The sequence below is a fragment of the Crotalus tigris genome, unplaced genomic scaffold (genome assembly GCF_016545835.1).
Source record: "Crotalus tigris isolate CLP2741 ecotype Arizona unplaced genomic scaffold, ASM1654583v1 scf7180000017550.10884619, whole genome shotgun sequence".
Lineage (NCBI taxonomy): Eukaryota > Metazoa > Chordata > Lepidosauria > Squamata > Viperidae > Crotalus > Crotalus tigris.
In genome coordinates this window covers 5,081,402-5,102,165 of record NW_024096468.1, presented here as the reverse complement: position 1 = coordinate 5,102,165, position 20,764 = coordinate 5,081,402, and the positions used below count along the sequence as shown (strand labels likewise).

At 43.0% G+C, this 20,764-nt stretch overlaps 1 protein-coding gene across 5 annotated transcripts in view; it reads left to right on the top strand.

The window, feature by feature from the left end:
- Nucleotides 1-19,152: 19,152 nt before the first annotated feature.
- Nucleotides 19,153-20,764, top strand: part of AKAP1 (A-kinase anchoring protein 1) — a 62,507-nt gene continuing 60,895 nt past the window's right edge. For 2 of the 5 annotated variants that reach the window (XM_039341190.1, XM_039341208.1), the window contains exon 1: nucleotides 19,153-19,374. The gene's annotated coding sequence lies outside the window, so the exon portion shown is untranslated. The other 3 variants (XM_039341216.1, XM_039341236.1, XM_039341198.1) reach the window with 3 other exon arrangements.

The window sequence follows — 20,764 nt, the reverse complement described above, 5'->3', positions numbered from 1 at the left end:
CACATTTTATTATGCTTAAAAATAACAAGGTAATGAATGTACCTAATATTTGTCTCTCCTGCTATTTTCCCCAGAAGACTGTGAGGTGGGTTTGTGGATTTTGTGATTGATTTCTCCCCTTTCTTTTAAGAATCGTTTATTTTATTTCTTAAATTACTTTTGTTTTTATTGTTAAGCGCTCTAAACTCCATTCATGAAATTCAGTGGAGAGATGGACCATTTTTTGAGTATTGAAATAAATTCAAGATTAAAAGATAATGAGATACCCTCGGAACTAAGTGTCTGCTGGTTTAAGAAGGAAATAGGAAACATTGAAGCTTGTAGCCTGCAATTAACACTAGAATTTTCCCTGCTGTTTTATGATGTTATTTTTTTTAAAGGGAGTTGAATGTTCATTCTACTCTTTGTTACAAAGGCTTACAGCAGGGGTCTTCAAACCTGGCCCTTTTATGACTTGTGGACTTCAACTCCCAGAATTCCTCAGCCAGGCACACTGGCTGAAGAATTCTGGGAATTGAAGTCCACATCTTCATAAAAGGGCCAAGTTTGAAGATCCCTGGCTTACAAGGTAACTTACCTGCAGGATTAGCAAACACACCAGTTGCGGAAGATATTGTGGAACACACTCCATATGCAAAGGATAAGCAGAATTTACCTCTCCAGATGCCTGACTAATAGCAGAGCTGCACAAGGTGGTGGATAGACCAGTGTTTCTCAACCTTGGCCACATTTAGATGTGTGGACATCAACTCCCAGAATTCCCAAGCCAGCCTTGAATTCCTGGGAGTCAAGTCCACACATCTGAAAGTGGCTAAGGCTGAGAAACAGTAGGCTTGTGTTGAGATCTGAAGTTCAGGCTCATTTTTCTCTGAAACTCTTCAACTGGGCATGGTTTTGGGAAACGGGCCTCCAACACATGTCTAGGTGGCCTCTAGCTTAAGTTTCTGACAGAGATGTCAGAGTTCCCTAACCTTTCCAGCTTCGTGGACCAGCAGGAGGCGAGAGGGAGTGGTTTTGCACGAGCAGTGGGCAAGCGCGCACACATCTCAATTTGCATGAATGGTGGATATGCGCACCCACCGCTCATGCAAGTGAGGGTGCATATGTGGGTGTGCTTGCCCACTACTTCCATGGCCTGGTTCCAAAGGGGTCAAGGCTCGTTAGTGGGCCACAGCCTGGGAGTTGGGGACCCCTGGTCTACATAACATGTTTAAAGACAGACTTAATAGGCTCAGCTTTCTGAAAGCCTAGCATGTTGCTGAGAGGAACCATTGTGATCAGCATTGTATCTGCAACCTCTCAAGTCTACTACAGCATCTTCCAAAGCAGGGATTGGTGATTCCTTCTGAGCAAAATGGATTGATGTTGGGAGACAGATTTAGCAAAGCATTGCATTCTCTATTATCACAAACTGTAGTACTGCAGTGCCCTCTGCTGGTTGCCAGAGGTCTAGGTCCCTTTTTCTTCTTCACCCTGTCACTTTTTAAGGTTTTTTTAAAAAGTGTGCAGTGTTTTAATCATTATGTTGTTAGATCTATTTACAGCGACCACATTTTCTTGGAAAACCAAAGGACAACCCTGAAGAAGGGCAAGTGTGGAAGAAGTCTCTAAGGATTAAAAAGAATCTTTACAGCTTTACAAAGGACAATTCAAGAGCAAAACAAAGAAAATTAAGTCTAAAGGACTGTCCTTTATAATAACGGATGTAAGAACTGTAGCTATATTGTAGTTGCTTTATACATAATGCTACAAATGACCATTTTTTAAAAGAAATATTAGTTATAATATAATGAAGTTTAATAAGAGACAAGCATACATTATCGACCTCAGTCTCCAACAGAATGTTAATGTCACCCCCAACTGCAGCCAGACTCTTCAATCTGATATTAGTTAATTAATCAATTAATTATAAGGAGCATATGCTGCCAAGCAACCTCAAGCCTCTGTCTTGCGGAGTTTATTTTTTATCCCATCTTTATTGATTTTACAAATAACGCAAGGCAGCAAACATATCCAATATACATTCCAGCACAACAACTCTGTGTGGTGAATTGGACTCAGAGACAGCGACTGGCCACACCCACCCGGCTTTCATGGTTAAAGCAAGACTTGAACTCACGATCTGCTGCTTTCTAACTTGGTGTCTTAACCACTAGACCAGTGGTGGTGAACCTATGGCACGGGTGCCAGAGGCGGCACTCAGAACCCTCTCTGTGGGCACGCAGGCTATCACCCCAGACCAAGGCCTTCAGCTGGGTTTTATAAAACCTTTTCGCTTTAGGCCTCCACCGCCGTGTACAAAAAAAAGGTTCAATCAATCAGTCAATTTCAACTTCTCGGGGAAAAAAGAAAAGATCTTGCAAAATTGGAATTGATTGATTGAACTTTTTAGTCCCACCCAGTCTGCTGTTACCACTGCAGCCACGCCCACTCAATTGGCCATGCCCACCCAATTGGCCATGCTCACCCAAATGGCCACACCCACCTGTCACCTGATGATGCATAAGTGGGTTTTGGGTTTGGGCACTCGGTCTCTAAAAGTTTCGCCATCACTGCACTAGACTAGATCATCCTCTCACGCAGAGGTTTTAGTCCACACACAAAGCCCAGGGGCGTATTTAGACTTTTACGTACAGCTAGAGTTGCAGCCAAGTATCTTGCTTTGGGAATATGCTTACCAGCCCTGGAAGAAGTGAGAGTCACCTGAGAAGATCCCCATTTCTTTTCATTATTTCTTTTTGCAGCATTCAGGTGAAACAATAGATATAAAAGCAGGAGACCATAGACGTCTACTTGGAAGTCAAATTCTCACTGAACTGGAATTGGGACTTAATCCTTGGCAAGCCAGCATGGTGGGCACATTTTGAACAGTGACACCTGTGGTGGATGCCCTCAGAAACAGCTGCCATGACAACCACCGTTATTTACACTTTTAATGCACTGTGTGACACACACATACCCTGAGATAAGTGAGCTTTTATGAAGTAAATTGTTGGTCTGCAACTAACAAGGAACCTATAGTGGCCCCAAGCTCCTGTAGAGAAAAGGAATGCTGGGGTCCTGGGATTCCTTTGGTGCCTTGTAGGCTGCTAAAGTTCAGAAATGGAAGTAATCTGTCAAAACTTTGGAGGTTAATAGGAACTCCAATGCAGGAATGAGTTGAACTGGCCACAGCCAGTCAAGAAATGGGCTGCTCCAGTCTGGATTCATTGCAACTTCCTTTTGTCTCCTAGGACAGCCCCACCTACAGCACATGAACAGTAGTCAAGCCACTATGACTCAGGAGTTGTTTTCCTGCATCATGCTTTTCAGATTGTAAACCTGTAGACAAGGCCTTTCCTCCCCCCCCCTCACTTAAGTCAACCTGGGGGCCTTTTCAGTTGAAATATGCAATACAAACATGTCGATAATGATGCTCAATCATCCAGATAAAGTTGTCTGGAGGTTGAGTCATGGCAAATGGATTTATTTTCTTGTTAGTTTGAGATGTTTCGCTGCTCATCCAAGCAGCTACATCAGACAGAGCAAGCTAGTTAGCCAGAAAGTCGTTGGAAACAACTCCACCCGCACAAACTTTAGGGTTCCCCCCCAATATGAATAATGCAATATTTCTGCAATATGAGCTCTGTAACTTTGGCAGTTCAATTCTCACTGGCTCAAGGTTGACTCAGCCTTTCATCCTTCCAGGTTTGGTAAAATGAGGATCCAGATTGTTGAGGCCAAGATGCTGACTCTGTAAAATGCTTAGAGAGGGCTGTACAACACTGTGAAGCAGTATATAAGTCTAAGTGCTATTGTATTGCTATTGTAAGTGCGTAACCAACACAATAGAACAGGGGTGGGGAACTATGTCCCTTTCATGACCTGTGTTCTTCAACTATGGCTAGCTCAGGAATTCTGGAAATTGAAGTCCACATAGAAGAGGGAGTCAAGCTATTCTCCAAAGCTCCTGAAGGCAGGACAAGAAGCAACAGATGGAAACTAATCAAGGAGAGATGCAATCTAGAACTAAGGAGAAACTTCCTGACAGTTAGAACAATGAACCAGTGGAACAGCCTGCCTCCAGAAACGGTGAATGCTCCAACACTGGAAGTTTTTAAGAAGAGACTGGACAGCCATTTGTCTGAAATGGTATAGGGTTTCCTGCCTGAGCAGGGGGTTGGACTAGATGACCTCTAAGACCCTTTCCAACTTTATTATTATTATTATTATTATGGATCATCGCACAGTCAGCCAGATGTTCAGACTGGATTTGGCATTTTGTCTACTTATCGAGTCCTTACCCAGGACCTGGGATAGGCAGATGTGGATGTTTGATGGTATTACAGATATCGTTGCAGGATGGAAGCAGTTCCTAGTAAGGCCGCCTTTTGCAATTGACTAATAGCGAATTTGTCAATGCCAATGGTGTTTAAGTGGTGCTCCAGTTGTTTTGGATTATTATTATTATCATCATCATCATCATCATCATCATCATTATTATTATGTCATAAAGGCGCCATTGTTCCCCACCCCTGCCATAGCAGCTGGATCTTCCCATTGTTCAGCTGAGCAATACCCATTAGGGATGCTGACAGATCTTTGCAGTTTCAGACAGTTTGTCTTCTATCACCAGCTACACCCTATTCAGGAGCACCTCTTGTCAGATAAAGTCTCCATCAGCTCCTGGTGTCTTTACAGAAAACATCCACGTTGGTTCCTTGGCAGGTGTGCAAACACAATTTGCCATCGCACTCTTACAGAAGCAAAGGAGACCATTTTAATTTACAAAAGAGTTGCTGGCACACATTTCTCAGTGGCCCCGTGGAAGGACCTCTCTATGATTCTGCCTGTTTGGCTTTGACCTATCTGAACAAGCGTGTTTCTTACTCTTCTTTTTTTCCAGCCAGCAGTTGTGATCAAAAGTGGCTGACTTTAAAAAAAAAAAAAAAAAAATCTCAGGGTGAGCCAGTAAGAGTTGCCATGTGGTGAGATGTGCCGGAGATAACTTTAATAAACAAACAAACAAACAAACAAACAAACAAATAAATAAAAAGCTGGGATGGAAGAAATTCAGATGTGAGCCTCACCACATATATACCCCAACTGGAAAGACTGAATCAAATACGAGGTTTTGTTCTTCCTGTCAAGCTGTTAACAAACAGAAGCAAAATATTATTTATTTGTCACATTTAACTGCCACGATTTCTCCATCTTCCTTCATAGTATCCCAGCAGCAATAACTGTGCAAGATAGGGGCTGCCACAAAGAAGAGGGGGCCAGGTTGTTCACCAGAGCACCAGAGGGAAGGACGAGAAACAATGGTTGGAAGCTGATCAAAGAGAGAAGCAACCTGGAATTAAAGAGAAACTTCCTGACAGTGAGGACAATCAACCAGTGGAACAGCTGGCCACCAGAAAGGTCCCTTCCAGCTTCTATTCTATTCTGTTCTGTTCTGTTCTATTCTATTCCTAATTTCTATTCTATTCTGTTCTGTTCTGTTCTATTCTATTTTCAGTTGGGCAGAGAAGACGACGGACTTTTTCAGGGGCTCTCTGATCAAGAAGAGACTTGAAAAGGAGAGTGAGGTTCCCCAATACAAATGACATGAAAGGCACCTCTTTAGTGATGAAAGACAGTAGTCCTTTACTTATGGCGGGTCACTTAGCAACCGTTCAAAGTTACAATGGGCCTCCCTTGGGGTAGTTACGATGTAGATTCAAAGTTCTGACAGCCAACTGCCACATTTCCCCCCCACCCAGCAGTCACATGATCACACTGCAGTCTCTCGGCAAGCATTTACAGACACCTGCAGCATCACAGGACTGTTGTGCAACTGTTTTGCTGAAAACCGCCATTTACTTCAGGTTTTTGGCAAAACTGGGCTCATAGGGAACCATTGGTTTGCTTAATGACCACATTATTCATTTAACAACCATCACAAAAAAGGTCGTAAAATCAGGTTGGTCACATGGGTGACATGATTTATGACCATCACGAGTTATGACAGGAAGGGTCCATTAACTCAATCAGAATGGAGCTGGAAGGGACCTTGGAGGGTCTTCTAGTCCAGCCCCCTGCTCAAGTAGGAGACCCTATATTATTTCGGGACAAGTGACTGTCCAGTCTCTGAAAGCCTCCAGTGGTGAAGACTACTTGCAAATTGGGGCTTTCTGTGTGGTCAAATCTGTTTCTTTGCCTGCAGATTTCTTCAATCATGATTAGATTAAATTGTTGTTGTTAATTGCGAAGTCGTGTCCGACCCATCGCGACCCCATGGACAATGTTCCTCCAGGTCTTCCTGTCTTCTACCATCTTCTGGAGTCCATTTAAATTCACACCTACTGCTTCAGTGACTCCATCCAGCCATCTCATTCTCTGTCGTCCCCTTCTTCTATTGCCCTCAATCTTTCCCAGCATTAGGCTCTTCTCCAGTGAATCCTTCCTTCTCATTAGGTGGCCAAAGTACTTGAGTTTCAACTTCAGGATCTGGCCTTCTAAAGAGCAGTCGGGGTTGATCTCTTCTAGGACTGACCGGTTTGAACGCCTTGCAGTCCAAAGGACTCGCAGGAGTCTTCTCCAGCACCATAGTTCAAAGGCCTCCATTCTTTGGTGCTCAGCCTTTCTTATGGTCCGACTTTCACAGCCATACCTTGCAACTGGGAAAATCATGGCCTTGACTATATGCACTTTTGTTGGCAGGGTGATGTCTCTGCTTTTTAGTATGCTGTCTAGATTTGCCATAGCTTTCCTCCCCAGGAGCAAGCGTCTTTTAATTTCTTAGCTGCAGTCCCCATCTGTGATGATCTTGGAGCCCAGGAAGATAAAATCTGTCACTACCTCCATTTCTTCCCCATCTATTTGCCAGGAATTGAGAGGGCCGGATGCCATGATCTTGGTTTTCTTAATGTTGAGTAGATTAAATTAGCAATTCTCAAAGTGTGGTCTGGGAATCCCTGAGGGTCCCTGACAATCTTTTAGGAAGTCCAGAATGTCACACATTTTTAAATTTCTCAGTTTTAATTTCTAATACAATCAGTATCACTGGTGTAATCCATATAAACCAAAAAGCACTTTGGAGTCCTCAATCAGTTTTAAGAATGGGAAGATCCTGAAACCAAAATGTTTGAGGACTGCTGAAATAAACTCCGTTGGTTGAATTCAGATATTAGACCAAACCCAACAAAAACCCATTGTTTCAAGTAGGTGAACACAAATTTTGTTCCAGCCATTTGTTTAAAACTCTGGCATTTTAATTAAATTACCAATGGCTAGATTTGTACATGTTAGGCTTGATTATTGCATGAGCTCAGCCACCATTTGTGCCAATTCTGTGTGGCCATACACCCATACAGTGGTCATCACCATATGAGCCGTGGTGTCACAGTGTTTGGAATGCAGTATTGCAGGCTAATTCTGCCAACTGTCAGCAGTTCGATTCTTACCAGCTCAAGGTTGACTCAGCCTTCCATCCTTCAGAGGTTGGTAAAATGAAGCACCAGATTGTTGGGGGCCATATGCTGACTCTGTAAACCTCTTAGAGAGGGCTGTAAAGCACCGTGAAGCAGTATATCAGTCTAAGTGCTATTGCTGTTGCTATCAACCTTCCGTTAATGAACACAAGAAGAAAGCATTTGAAAATGAGCAAAGAAATAGAGGAAGAACATTTTTTTATCAAATCTTATCAACTGTTCAAACTATACCCCTGCTACTGGTGCATGAATAGATTAGTTATGGAATGCCAAACCCTTTATTTGCACACTTTGGCATAGACACTCTCTTGCTTTGTCCAGCTCAGGGTTCCAGACCTTCTGTAGAGTTTGCTGGGTACAGCCAGACAGCTGTGAGTCAAATGTCTCATCATCATCATCATCATCATCATCATGTTGGAAGGGACCTTGGAGGTCATCAAGTCCAACCCCCTGCTCAGGTAAGAAACCCTATACCATTTTGGACAAATGGCTGTCCAGTCTCTTCTTAAAAACTTCCAGTGTTGGAGCATTCACCGCTTCTGGAGGCAGGTTGTTCCACTGGTTAGTTGTTCTAACTGTCAGGAAGTTTCTCCTTAGTTCTAGATTGCTTCTCTCCTTGATCAGTTTCCATCCATTGCTTCTTGTCTTGCCTTCAGGCACCTTGGAGAATAGCTTGACTCCCTCTTCTTTGTGACAGCCCGAGATATTGGAACACTGCTATCATGTCCCCCCTCATCCTTCTCGTTAAACTAGACATACCCAATTCCAGCAACCGTCCCTCATATTTTAGCATCCAATCCCCTAATCATTTTTGTTGCTCTTCTCTGTACTCTTTCTAGAGTCAGCATCTTTTTTATATCGTGGTGACCAAAACTGGATGCAGTATTCCAAGTGTGACCTTACCAAGGCATTATAAAGTGGTATTAATACTTCACGTGATCTTGATTCTATCCCTCTGTTAATGCAGCCTAGCACTGTGTTGGCTTTTTTGGCAGCTGCAGCACAGCAGCTGCCATCATTATTATTATGGTAGATTGCATAGTCAGCAGATGTTTACCCTGGATTTGACATTTTTGTCTACGTATCGTATCTTTCCCAAGGACTGGGATAGGTAGATGTTGTTATCTGATGGTTGTTAAAAGTAATGTTGCAAACTGTTCCAAGTAAAGCTTGAAATTGCAATTGATTGACAGGGATTTTGTCAATGCCGATAGTATTGAAGTGGTACTCCAGATGTTTTGAGGCTGCACCCAAGATGGTTATCACTATCACCAGTAGCACTATCTTTGTTTTCTTTTGCCATTCTCATTCTACTTCTATTTACAGGTTTTTGAATTTTGTGATTTTCAAAATAGAGTTTACATCCTGTGACGGTACCTGTAACATCATCAGCCAACAACATCTGTTATTCCCAAGTCCTTGGTAAGGACTCAATAGGTGAGTAAAAATGTCAAATCCAGTTTAAACATCTGGCTGACTGTGTGATCAACCATAATAATAATAACAGAAGAGAAAGAATTGGGGGGGGGAATCACAAAATGATTTGATGTCTAGACTTAATTGGCTTAGTGTTAAATGAACCAAAGTACCGAATCAGTAAACCATAGTTAATCCAACAATGGTCCAGTGCAAAGTATAATCCCAGACAGTGTGCATCTGACAGAAGCCAATAATGTTCATAAAACAGGCTTAGCTGGTTGTTGAATCCACCCATTATCTGAACTGCAAACCAACCCAACAGCCTTACTTCACTCTAGCATGTTAAGTCAGAAAAGGAAATCAAGTTTAATGCAAACTAAGGTCAATAGACAGCCTAACGTGTTTAAGTGTATTGTTTGAATACAGAACATTTCCTAAATCAGGGTTTCTCATTGTGGGCCCCATCCCAGAATCTCAGTTGAGGTGCATAATTTTAGACAGCCGTTCAAGAGGAGCTGTTTTGAAGAGTCTTCAAGTTTTAATTTGCTGCCAAGTAGATGAGGGTTGGTGTCTGGGGTATCTTTATTAATACGTTATCGCCCTATTAACGTTACTGCTTCTGGTTTATTGATTTTATGTTGTTTTAGATTTTATTGGATGTTCTGGTATGTTGTTGTTTTTTTGCACTATATGGTGTTGTAAATCAGCTCAGTTTGGCAGGATATCAATATCTTTCCCAAACAAGCAAATAAATAAAATCAAGACAGCAGCTGAAAGATTTCGTGGATACTGTCTCCATTACTTGTGAACAAATGAATTGCCAGATACTGAATTGGGACCCAGTGTGGATAATGCAGGAAAAGGACTTGGTTCAGTGGTGGCAAATCTATTGCATACGTTCCAAGGCGGCACTCAGAGACCTCTCGGTGGGCATGCACGCTGTTGCCCCAGCCCTGCCTCCCCCCGCAGCCCCTCCTCACCAGCAGCCCCCCTGGAGGAGAGTTGCCCCCAAGTGCGGCCCATGCGGAGCAGCGCAGCCAAGGACAATGGCAGCTGGGCAGTAGGGACAAGACTCTACCCTTACGCCCTGTCACGCGCAGTTGATGCTACAGAGCACGGGTGAAGGGTGTGGCTGCCATACCGTTGCTGGGCTGCCTGGGCGATCTGTAGCAGGCCGTGAAGGTGGTGGGTGGCCCTGCGGGTGTGGCGTAGGAGCGTGGGGCAGAGGGGCAAGGCAGGCGGGACAGGGCTGGGGCCAGTTTTTGGGCACTCAGTGTCTAAAAGGTTCGCCATCACTGATTTAGTCCTTCCAATGTGAAGAGTCAATGGCTACCTTTAGTGTTAACCCAAAATACTTATTTTGGTTATTTCTGCTTTAGTGTGCTGGGTGAAGCAATCCTGTGGTGTGCAAAAACATGGTTTCCAAAATAGCAGTAGCATGTGGCAAAGCTAGCTGAACATCATACTTACCCTGTGAGGCCCTGTTTCTGCCCCACTTTACGACTTTTCTTGCCATTGTTAAGTGAATCACTGCAGTTAAGTTAGTAACACGGTTGTTAAATGACTCTGGATTCCCCATTGACTTTGCTTGTCAGAAGGTCACAAAACATGAACTCGTGACCCTGGGACACTGCGACCGTCATGAAATATGAACCAGTTGCCAAGGGCCCGAATTTCAGTCATGTGACCACAATGATGCTGCAAAGGCTGTGGGGAAAATGGTCATAGGTCACTTTTTTCAATGCCATTGTCACTTTGAATGGTCGCTAAACAAACGGTTGTAAGTCAAGGACTACCTGTAACATCTTTGCTCCACAAAATGCACTGGGTGACAGTTTGCTTCCGCATCCAATTCCAGGTGTTGGTTATCACCTATAAAGCCCTACATGGAGTGGTGGGATTCAAATATGTGAACAACCGGTTCTCTGTGTGATTGCCACTTCCGGAAGTCCATTCTGGGCCTGGGCAACAAAAAATTAGCTACCAGTTCTGCCGAAGTGGTGCGAACCTGCTGGATCCCACCACTGCATAGGGCCAGGCTACCTAAGGAATTGGCTTTGCCCCATGGCATCAGCCCATCCCACCCAAATCAGGCAGGAAAGATATGCAGCCATTGGTCGAAAAATTCAGACTGGCAAGGTCAAGGAAGAGAGTCTTCTCTGCCACTCCCCTTGCATTATGGACCATCTTGCCCCTAGAGGTGAGGCTGGCCTCCACTTTCCCGGCCTTCTGCAAAGGGGTCAGAACTTGGCTATGCAGCCTTGTTCGGGGGGTGGGCACAGAGGACCATACAATGGTGGGGCTGGCTGGATCTATAAGAACTGCCCCCCACCTGCATTAACTATTAGTAAATGGCTATTTTGGATTTTTTAAATCTTTTTGAAATTTTATAATGCTATATTTTACAATTTAAAAATTCTCAATTAATGTTAATATTTTAATGCTAATTTTATAAGTTGTTTATATATTGATTACATTGTACATCACCCAGAGGCCCTTTCTGAGGAAGAGTCAGTATTATAAAATAGGGCATAGAGCACAAACTTCCTTTCACAAACTTGCTTTCACAAACTTCACAAGTTAAAGTTTTACAGCCTTTTCTTTTGTATTAACTACCCTGACATCAACTGGGAGACAAACTCTGCACCAAGTGGAAGATCAAACAGATTCCTGACAAACCTAGCAGACAACTTTGTCTCCCAAAAAGTAGAGAAGGGAACTAGGGGATTAGCCATATTGGATCTAATCCTCACTAACAGAGATGAAATGATAGAAGGAGTTGAAGCCATAGGAACCTTGGGAGGAAGTGATCATGCAATATTGGAATTCAACATTATGGAAGCACAAGCAATAGAACACAGTCAAACTAGAGTCTTGGACTTCAAGACAGCTAATTTCAATAAACTTAGAGAGGGTTTGGGAAGGATTCCATGGATGAGAATCCTCCAGGGGAAAACAACTCAAGAGGCTTGGGAAATTTTGAAAAGTGAGATAATAAAGGCCCAGTCTAGCACAATACCAACAAAGAGGAAAAATAACAGCTCTCAAAAGAAACCAGCATGCCTGCATAAAGAACTCTCTGATCAATTGAAAGATAAAAAGGACAAGTATAGAAAGTGGAAAGAGGGACACATAACTAAGTCAGAATATCAGCAAATAGCCCGAGCCTGCAAAGATGAAGTGAGGAAAGCTAAAGCTCAAAATGAGCTAAGGCTTGCAACCAAAGTCAAAAATAACAAAAAAAGAGCTTCTTTCAACATGTAAAGAAAAAGAAAAAAGTGAAGGAAATGATTGGCCCATTAGTGGGTGAAAGTGGCAAGAAAGTGACAAGCAACAGGCAGAAAACAGAACTATTTAACTCCTTTTTTTGCATCTGTCTTTACACAAAGGGAAAAAACAGACCGACCTATCAAAAATAGTGCCATAAAAAACAAAATAGAAATACAAGTTAAGATAGGCAAGAAAATGGTAAGTGAACACCTGTCCAACCTAGATGAGTTCAAATCACCAGGACCAGATGGATTACACCCCAAGGTTCTTAAGGAACTGGCAGATGTGATCTCAGAACCACTGAACTATATTTTTCAAAGATCCTGGAGCACTGGGGAACTACCAGAGGACTGGAAAAGAGCTGATGTAGTTCCCATCTTCAAAAAAGGAAAAAAAAAGGACCCAGGAAATTACAGACTTATCAGCCTGACCTCAATACCTGGGAAGATTCTGGAAAAGATAATCAAAAAAGAATCAGCAAACACCTACCAGGCAAACAAAGTCATTACTAAAAGCCAACATGGGTTTGTCAAAAATAGATCATGCCTGACAAATCTTATTGCATTCTTTGACTAAGTGACAAAATTAGTGGACCAGAGGAATGCTGTGGATATAATTTACTTAGACTTCAGTAAGGCATTTGACAAAGTAGACCACAACCTACTACTTGATAAGATAGAAAAATGCAGGTTAGACAGCATCACCACCAGATGGATCCATAGCTGGCTGACCGGCCGTACTCAGCATGTGGTCCTCAATGGAACCACATCTACATGGAGGGAAGTCAGTAGTGGGGTGCCCCAGAGCTCTATTCTGGGCCCAGTGCTCTTCAATATCTTCATCAACAATTTGGACGAGGGGATAGGTGGGGAACTCATTAAATTTGCAGACGACACCAAGCTGGCAGGAATAGCCAGCACTTCAGAAGACAGGCTTAGGATACAGGAGAATCTGGACAGACTTGAACACTGGGCGCTATCTAACAAAATGAAATTCAATGGTGAAAAAAGTAAGGTTCTACATTTAGGCAAGAAAAACCAAATGTACAGGTATAGTATAGGGGGTACCTTGCTCAAAAGTAGTAACTGTGAGAGGGAACTTGGAGTCCTAGTGGACAATCATTTAAATATGAGCCAGCAGTGTGCTGCAGCTGCCAAAAAAGCCAACACAGTGCTAGGCTGCATTAACAGAGGGATAGAATCAAGATCACGTGAAGTATTAATACCACTTTACAATGCCTTGGTAAGGCCACACTTGGAATACTGCATCCAGTTTTGGTCACCACGATGTAAAAAAAGATGTTAAAACAGCTAAAACATATAAAGGACGGTTGTTGGAATTGAGTATGTCTAGTTTAACAAAGAGAAGGACGAGGGGTGACATGATAGCAGTATTCCAATATCTCAGCGGCTGCCACAAAAAAGAGGGAGTCAAGCTATTTTCCAAAGCGCCTGAAGGCAGGACAAGAAGCAACGGGTGGAAACTAACCAAAGAAAGAAGCAAACTAGAACTAAGGAGAAACTTCCTGACAGTTAGAACAATTAACCAGTGGAACAACCTGCCTCCAGAATCAGTGAATGCTGTAACACTGGAAGTTTTTAAGAAGAGACTGGACAGCCATTTGTCCAAAATGGTATAAGGTTTCCTGCCTGAGCAGGGGGTTGGACTAGATGACCTCCAATGTCCCTTCCAACTTTATCATTATCATTATTATTAATATTAATATTATTATAGCTCTATGCCAGTGTTTCTCAACCTCAATAACTTTAAGATGTGTGGCCTTCAACTCCCAGCATTCTCTCCTATGCTGAGGAATTCTGGGAGCTGAAGTCCACATATCTTAAAGTTGTTGAGGTTGAGGAACACTGGCCTAAAGCTCCAGTACATGAAAGAAAAAGCAGTAAAATAAGACACACAGTACATAGTATTTTAGGCATAGATAATTAAGCAAAGTAAGAAACAAAGCAGTCATTACATATTTAACTAAGACATATTTAACTAAGAGGGAAAATGAAATACTTATCTTGAACAAAAGAGATCCGAACTTCAAATTTCTACTACAGGGAGTCCTCAATTTACAACAGCTTGGTTACTGACTCTCCGAAGTTACAACAGCACTAAAAAAAGTGATTTATGACCATTTTTCAGATGTATAACTGTTACAGCACCCCCCCCATGGTCACATGATTAAAATTCAGATGCTTGCAACTGAATCATATTTATGACGGCTGTGGTGTCCTGTGATCACCTTTTGCGACCTTCTGACAAGCAAACTCAATAGGGAGGCCATTCACTTAACACAGTGTTACTAACTTAACAACTGCAGTGAGTCACTTAACAATTGTGGCAAGAAAGGTCGTAAAATGGGGCAAAATTAACAATTGTCTTGCTTAGTAAGAGAAATCTTGGGCTCAATTGTGATTGTAAGTCGAAGACTAATTGTATTTGGTCCGGAAAGATTTGGGAATCCCAGTTCAGCTAGTTTTCCTTACTTTGTTATTCCTCCCAACCTCATGAAATCTTGGAAAGAAATTATGTCCAAGTAGTCCTTCTTTAGTGGCCACAATTGGGACTGGCAACTTGGTTGTTGAATGAAGTGCTCACTAAGTGAAATTGTGACTATGTTTACTTCAGCTTTCTTTTTTTTATTTTATAAAGTTTTATTTTTTTAACAGAATTCAATAGTAATCATTCAACAAAACGTGTTGTCTGAGTATCTTGTTCACTAATACAAATTAAATTCCTAGTCCCTAAATCTTTTCTCTAACCATTGATAAAATAAGTCCCAAGTTTGAAAATATTCTGTTTCTTCTTTTTCTTTCTACCTTAAAATAAGTTTGTCCATTTCTGCACAGTGTAGTATTTTTTTAATTATTTCTTCTTCTGGTGGCATTTCTTCATTCTTCAGTATTGTGCAAATATAACTCTTGCTGCTGTTATCACATGTAAAATCAAATATGTACTTTGCTTATCAAGTTTTTCTGGCATTATACCTAATAAAAAAAATTCAGGTTTATAGTCATGTTTTCTCTAACATTTTTTCTAACCAAGTGAATTTTTGTCCAATATCTCCTTGCTTTAACACATGTCCACCACGTATGATAATAAGTATGTGGTTTATGCTTACATTTCCAACATTTCTCTGACATATTTTTAAACATCTTGCTGGTGGCAAGTGCCAACTATAAAACATTTTGTATAGGTTTTCTCTATAGGAGGCTGACATTGTCAATTTATACTTTCTTTCCCACAAACTTTGCCACTTCTCTAAGTCTATATTATATCCAAAATTCTTTGCCCATACTATCATTGTTTCTTTAACCTGTTCATCTTCCATTTTCAGATTTAATAAGAAATGGTACATTTTTTTAATTAACTTTCATCAGAAGTTAGTAATGTCTGGTCAAACATAATCTGCTCTTTGTAAAATCCATCTTTTATCACTTGCATTTGTAAATGTGACCACCATGTTAAATCGATGCCCTGATTTTCCATCTCTTGTCTAGATTTCAAGTTCTCTTCAGAACATAGCTTTCTTTTGCTTTACAGAATGGTTAAGGCATCTATGTGAGGTGTGGGTGCAAAGTTATTTTTCCCAACCCCATCATAATTGTCAATATTTGCAAAATGAGGCAGTCGCTAAACATGGACTATGTGTAAATCTTATCAGCAAGATTAGAGGCAGATATCAAGTTCACCATATAGATTTAGGACTTTATAGACTTACAGGGTCAAGATGGATATGCTGCATTAGCAATGGAAGACCCTAAACCAGTGGTTCTCAACCCTTTTAATGCCGCGACCCCCAACCGGTCGTAAGTCGAGGACTACTCAACTGGTCATAAGTCGAGGACTACTCAACCGTCGTAAGTCGAGGACTACTCAACTTGTGCAGCACCGTTTGCAGAATGGGACTTTTGGCAGGCTCAGCAGGGCAGAGACAGCCTGGACAATTCCTATTGGCTTTTGAAAGCCAATAGAATTAGACTCTATTCAAGAGAGTCTATTCTATTGGCTTTCAAAAGCCAATAGAATAAAAGGGTGTAGCACAGCTAAGGAAAAGGGGAAAAAAATGGCAGACTGCGTTGTTTGGCGACCCCCGTGAAATGGTCCTTCGACCCCAAATGGGGTCCCGACCCACAGGTTGAGAACCACTGCCCTAAACCAATAAAAGTTTGAATAGGAAAAAAAAAGCAATGGAAGACCCCAAAGGTCAGCTAGGGGTAGCAAGGCCTGCCAGGCACCGAGTGGTTGTGGCTTTGTGTTGTAGGAGCTGGCTGCGGCGTGGGGCTTGAGGCAGCACTCAGCTGTAGTGGAGCTGAAGTAGAAGACCCTGGTTGGTGGTGGCTGGATGAGACTGGAGGTGCCAGGCCTCCATTTCAACCCACCACCACCTAGGAGTGCCATTTTGCAGGGCAGACAAAAGGGCAGAGATGGGGAGAGGTGGGTGGTATTGAAGCACCCCTGCAGTTATAAATGCAGCAGACTGCTAAGCACCCTAATTTTAATCATATGACTGCCGGGGCACTGCAGCAGCCATAATTTTGGGGACTGTACCATTTGTTCAGCACCTCTACAACTTCAAACGTTTGCTGAATGAGTCGTCATAAATGGAGGACTATTTGTATTTACTCTGTATAGTCTCAAAGTGTAGTTTGTGGTTCTGTTTGTGAGTGGGTTTTTAAAAATATACATTTTTATTTTCAAGTTTCTGTTTTCAAGTTCGGTGCGTTCATAATCTGGGCATAAATCAGACTTAAAAGTAGCTGAACTGGTGGGATTTTTGATCCTAGATAAATTCAGGCAGGATTCCTATCTTTGGTTACAATCTGTTTCTCAATCTTTCATTTCAGATCCTACCGATTACTCTGGCAAAGAAGCAGGGTCCTAATCCAGATGGAAGCATGAAAGGACCTCTTTTTCCAAAAAGGCCACTTATATATTCATCATTGGTGATCAGGCTTGTTTAAAATTCAAGGGCTTACCCTGTGCCCCACTTGTACGGCCAATCACTGAGAGCTACTGCTCCACCACCCAAGAACCCTGTAAGGTAGACCAGGCTAAGAAAGAGCGACCTGTTCAAAGGTTTTACAAGATCCACATTAAAAGATGCAATTTCTTAAAAGATAAAGGCTGAACTCTCCTCAGTGCTCAGAAAAGGCAATACAGATAGTCCCTGACTTACAGCAGTTCATTTAGTGACTGTTCAAAGTTACAACAGCACTGAAAAAAGTGACTTATGACCGTTGTTTACACTTACGGCTACTGCAGCATACCAAGGGTTGTGTGATCAAAATTCAAACGCTTGGCAACTGACTCATATTTATGATAGTTGAAGAGCCCCAGGGCCAAGGAATCACCTTTTGTGACCTTCTGACAAAGTCATTGAGGAAGTCAGATTTACTTAGACACGTAACCAATTTAAGAAGTGAAGTGATTCACTTAACAACTGGGGCAAGAAAGGTTGTAAAATGGGGCAAAGGTCATTTCACAATGTCTCACTTAGCAACAGAAATTTTGGGCACAACTGTGGTCGTAAGTCGAAAACTACTTGTTATAGTCAAGTAGGAGAGGCTTATCCTACGTGAGAACCTGTTTTTCTTTCCCTGTATTTTTATCAAATTTTATACATTATCTATCTGTCTATCATCTCTATTTCTCTCTAGATATAATAATAATAATAATAATAATAATAATAATAATAATAATAAAAGTTGGAAGGGACCTTGGAGGTCATCTAGTCCAACCCCCTGCTCAGACAGGAAATCCTATACCATTTTGGACAAATGGTTGTCCAGTTGCTTCTTAAAAACTTCCAGTGTTGGAGTATTCACCGCTTCTGGAGGCAGGTTGTTCCACTGGTTAATTGTTCTAACTGTCAGGAAGTTTCTCCTTAGTTCTAGGTTGCTTCTCTCCTTGATTAGTTTCCATCCATCCTTGCTTCTTGTCCTGCCTTCAGGTGCTTTGGAGAATAGCTTGACTCCCTCTTCTTTGGGGCAGCCCCTGAGATACTGGAGCACTGCTATCATGTCCCCTCACGTCCTTCTCTTCATTAAACTAGACATACCCAATTCCAGCAGCCATTCCTTATATGTTTTAGCCTCCAGTCCCTTGATCATCTTTGTTGATTTAGCCGTAGAAAGAAAATGCTTTTTCTTTAAAACTGCCATTAGCCTGTTTTTGACTTTGTACAATTTTATTCTGTTTTAGACTTGCACATGTTTTAGGCTTCCAAATGTTAGCAAATTAAACCTGAACTTTGCAGGAAGACTCCCCAAAAATCTTTAGCCTCCACGATTCTCCCATTGATTTTCAGACAAACTCTACAATGAATGCTAAACGCGGATGCTCTTTGCAAAATAAAATGCGACGAATCATCACGAAGCTAGCCAGAACGATGCTTCAGCCTTCAGGAGATGAAGTTAAATCGAGATTTTTAGGGTCTTTTTTTAAAAAAAAAATGAATCAAAGGAACTCTTTTATGGGAACTTACAAGCAAGTTACAAGAGCCAAGAAGCTCAATTGTGCTTTTGAATTTCTTCCACATTTACACAATCAATCAATAAAGCAGCGCATTTTAAAAGTATTCAAAACCATCGTGATAACGGTCTCCATTTCTTTGCAAGTAGATTTTGCAAAAAGTTGCTCTGGTTGCATTATTTATAAACAAAACTCCCTTTACAGCAGGGGTCCTCAACCTTGGCGACTATAAGACTTGTGGACTTGAACTCCCAGAATTCCTCAGCGGAGGAATTCTGGGAGTTAAAGTCCACAAGGCTTAAAGTTGCTAAGGCGGAGGACCCCTGCTTTACAGTATACTATTACGTTGCAAATAGAACCGGATTTGCTTGACTGCGCATGCGCTAGCTAAGCCTTTTTCTCTTCCCTCCTTTCCCCTTTCTCTCCCCCTCCCGGCCAGGCTGAGGCAGGGGGGCGTGGCCTCCTGAACCTTCTCGCGCGAGCTGCCGCCGAGACAGTGGTAGGAAAGGCGGGGCAAGGGGAACGCTCGGCGAGCGGTGGGCGGGGCGAGTGGAGCGTTGTGTATATCGCTCGAATGTCTCAGCGTTCCAAAAGGCCCGGTCTGGCAGCACGTGGGGAGAAAATTGAGCAGCCCGCGGCGGGTGGCAGGGCTGGGCACGGAGGTAGCGCACGGGGGCTTGGCACCAGCATCGGGGGTGGGACAGCGAGGAGAGGCGGCCGCACCAGCTGGAGAGCCGGCTGCACCGGACGCATCGTGAGTAGCGGATTTGACTGGAGGCTTAAGGTGCCAGTCCTCATGCGCCAAGTTTGCGAGGGAGGGGCTTTCCGGAGAGTAAACCGGCGTGGGCAGCGGAGGTGAGGGTGACAATGGTTGCTGGCGCTTCCGGTGAATCATATAAACCCCCGTCTGTTGTTCCCAAAGGGGGAATTTCTCTTCCCTCCCGCGCATATGTTTGCTAACTTCTCCGCTAGCCCACCTCCCCGAAGCCATACTTGGCTAGCGTTCCGATGATTGCTCTGCGGTACACTAATTGGCAGGTAAGAACGCGGCTCTCCCGTGTCCGATGACCGGCCCCCTCTCCCCTCCGGCTTGCATCTGACCTCCCTGGCTTGTGTACCACTTCAAAGCGGCTGTCTCCCACCCGGAGCCCTAACGGGAGGGTTCTCCAATGGGCTCCCCAGCAGCGACGGGGCTGCTGAACCCTTCAGTGTAAGACTTAAGGCTCCGGAGGGGCTCGGGGTAGCGGCGGTTCCGTCCTTCCCTTTTAAGTCCCCCCCCCCCCCGCGCAACTCTGTCATTTACCCGTCCTTCATTCCTCTGCTTTCCACGCGCCTTGTACTTGCACTTTTATGGCGTTTTCGACGCGTCTGCCTGCGAACATGTTTCTTCCTGCCACTTTCTCCGGCGGGTGATACCTGCCCCCCCCTTTTTTTTTTGCAGAGCCGGCCTATTTGGTGCTCTGCATTTGCACCCCAAGTGAGGTGCTGGGTGCTGTACAAGTTTAAAGATTCTCCCTAGGCAGGTGCCCCTTTCTAGCTCTTTGCCCGTGAGGAGAATTGGAGGCTGTTAAGGCCTACCTGGAACTCTGGAAGACACGCAAACCAAAAGCTGAATCTGTCAAGGCTGTTAAGGAGTTGTGGCTTGTGAACGGAGGTTTGTTTGAAATGTCTTGCTTTTCTAGGACATTTGAAAAACACCTTCAAACGCGGGGGACAGCCACTATTTCCTTGCTTAAAATTCATATTTAGGACTGTAGTCCTTCCCACCAGGTCATCCTCCAGATGTGTTAAGGCTACAACAACCTGGGTTGCAAATTCAGAGAGTTGTAACAAATCTGGTGGGGGGGCGGCTATGGCATATTCTACAGGCTTCAGAACATGTGTTATCAATCAAGGAAAGAGTATAATTTGCTGTTCAGCTTGTATTTAAAAGGCTCCCCCCCTTTCTTGGTTCTTCCACGTAAGGCATACTGTAAACTTAATGTTGGCTTATCCTGCAGGGTTATTGTGTGTGGGAGAGAGAGAAAGGCCAAGGTAGTGCAGAATTGTGGAGTTGTCAAGGACTGCACAGAAACTGGTCTACAGGGGGATTCAATCTGATGTGGGATAAATAGTACATGCCTGAGAAATGAGAGTTGGAAAAC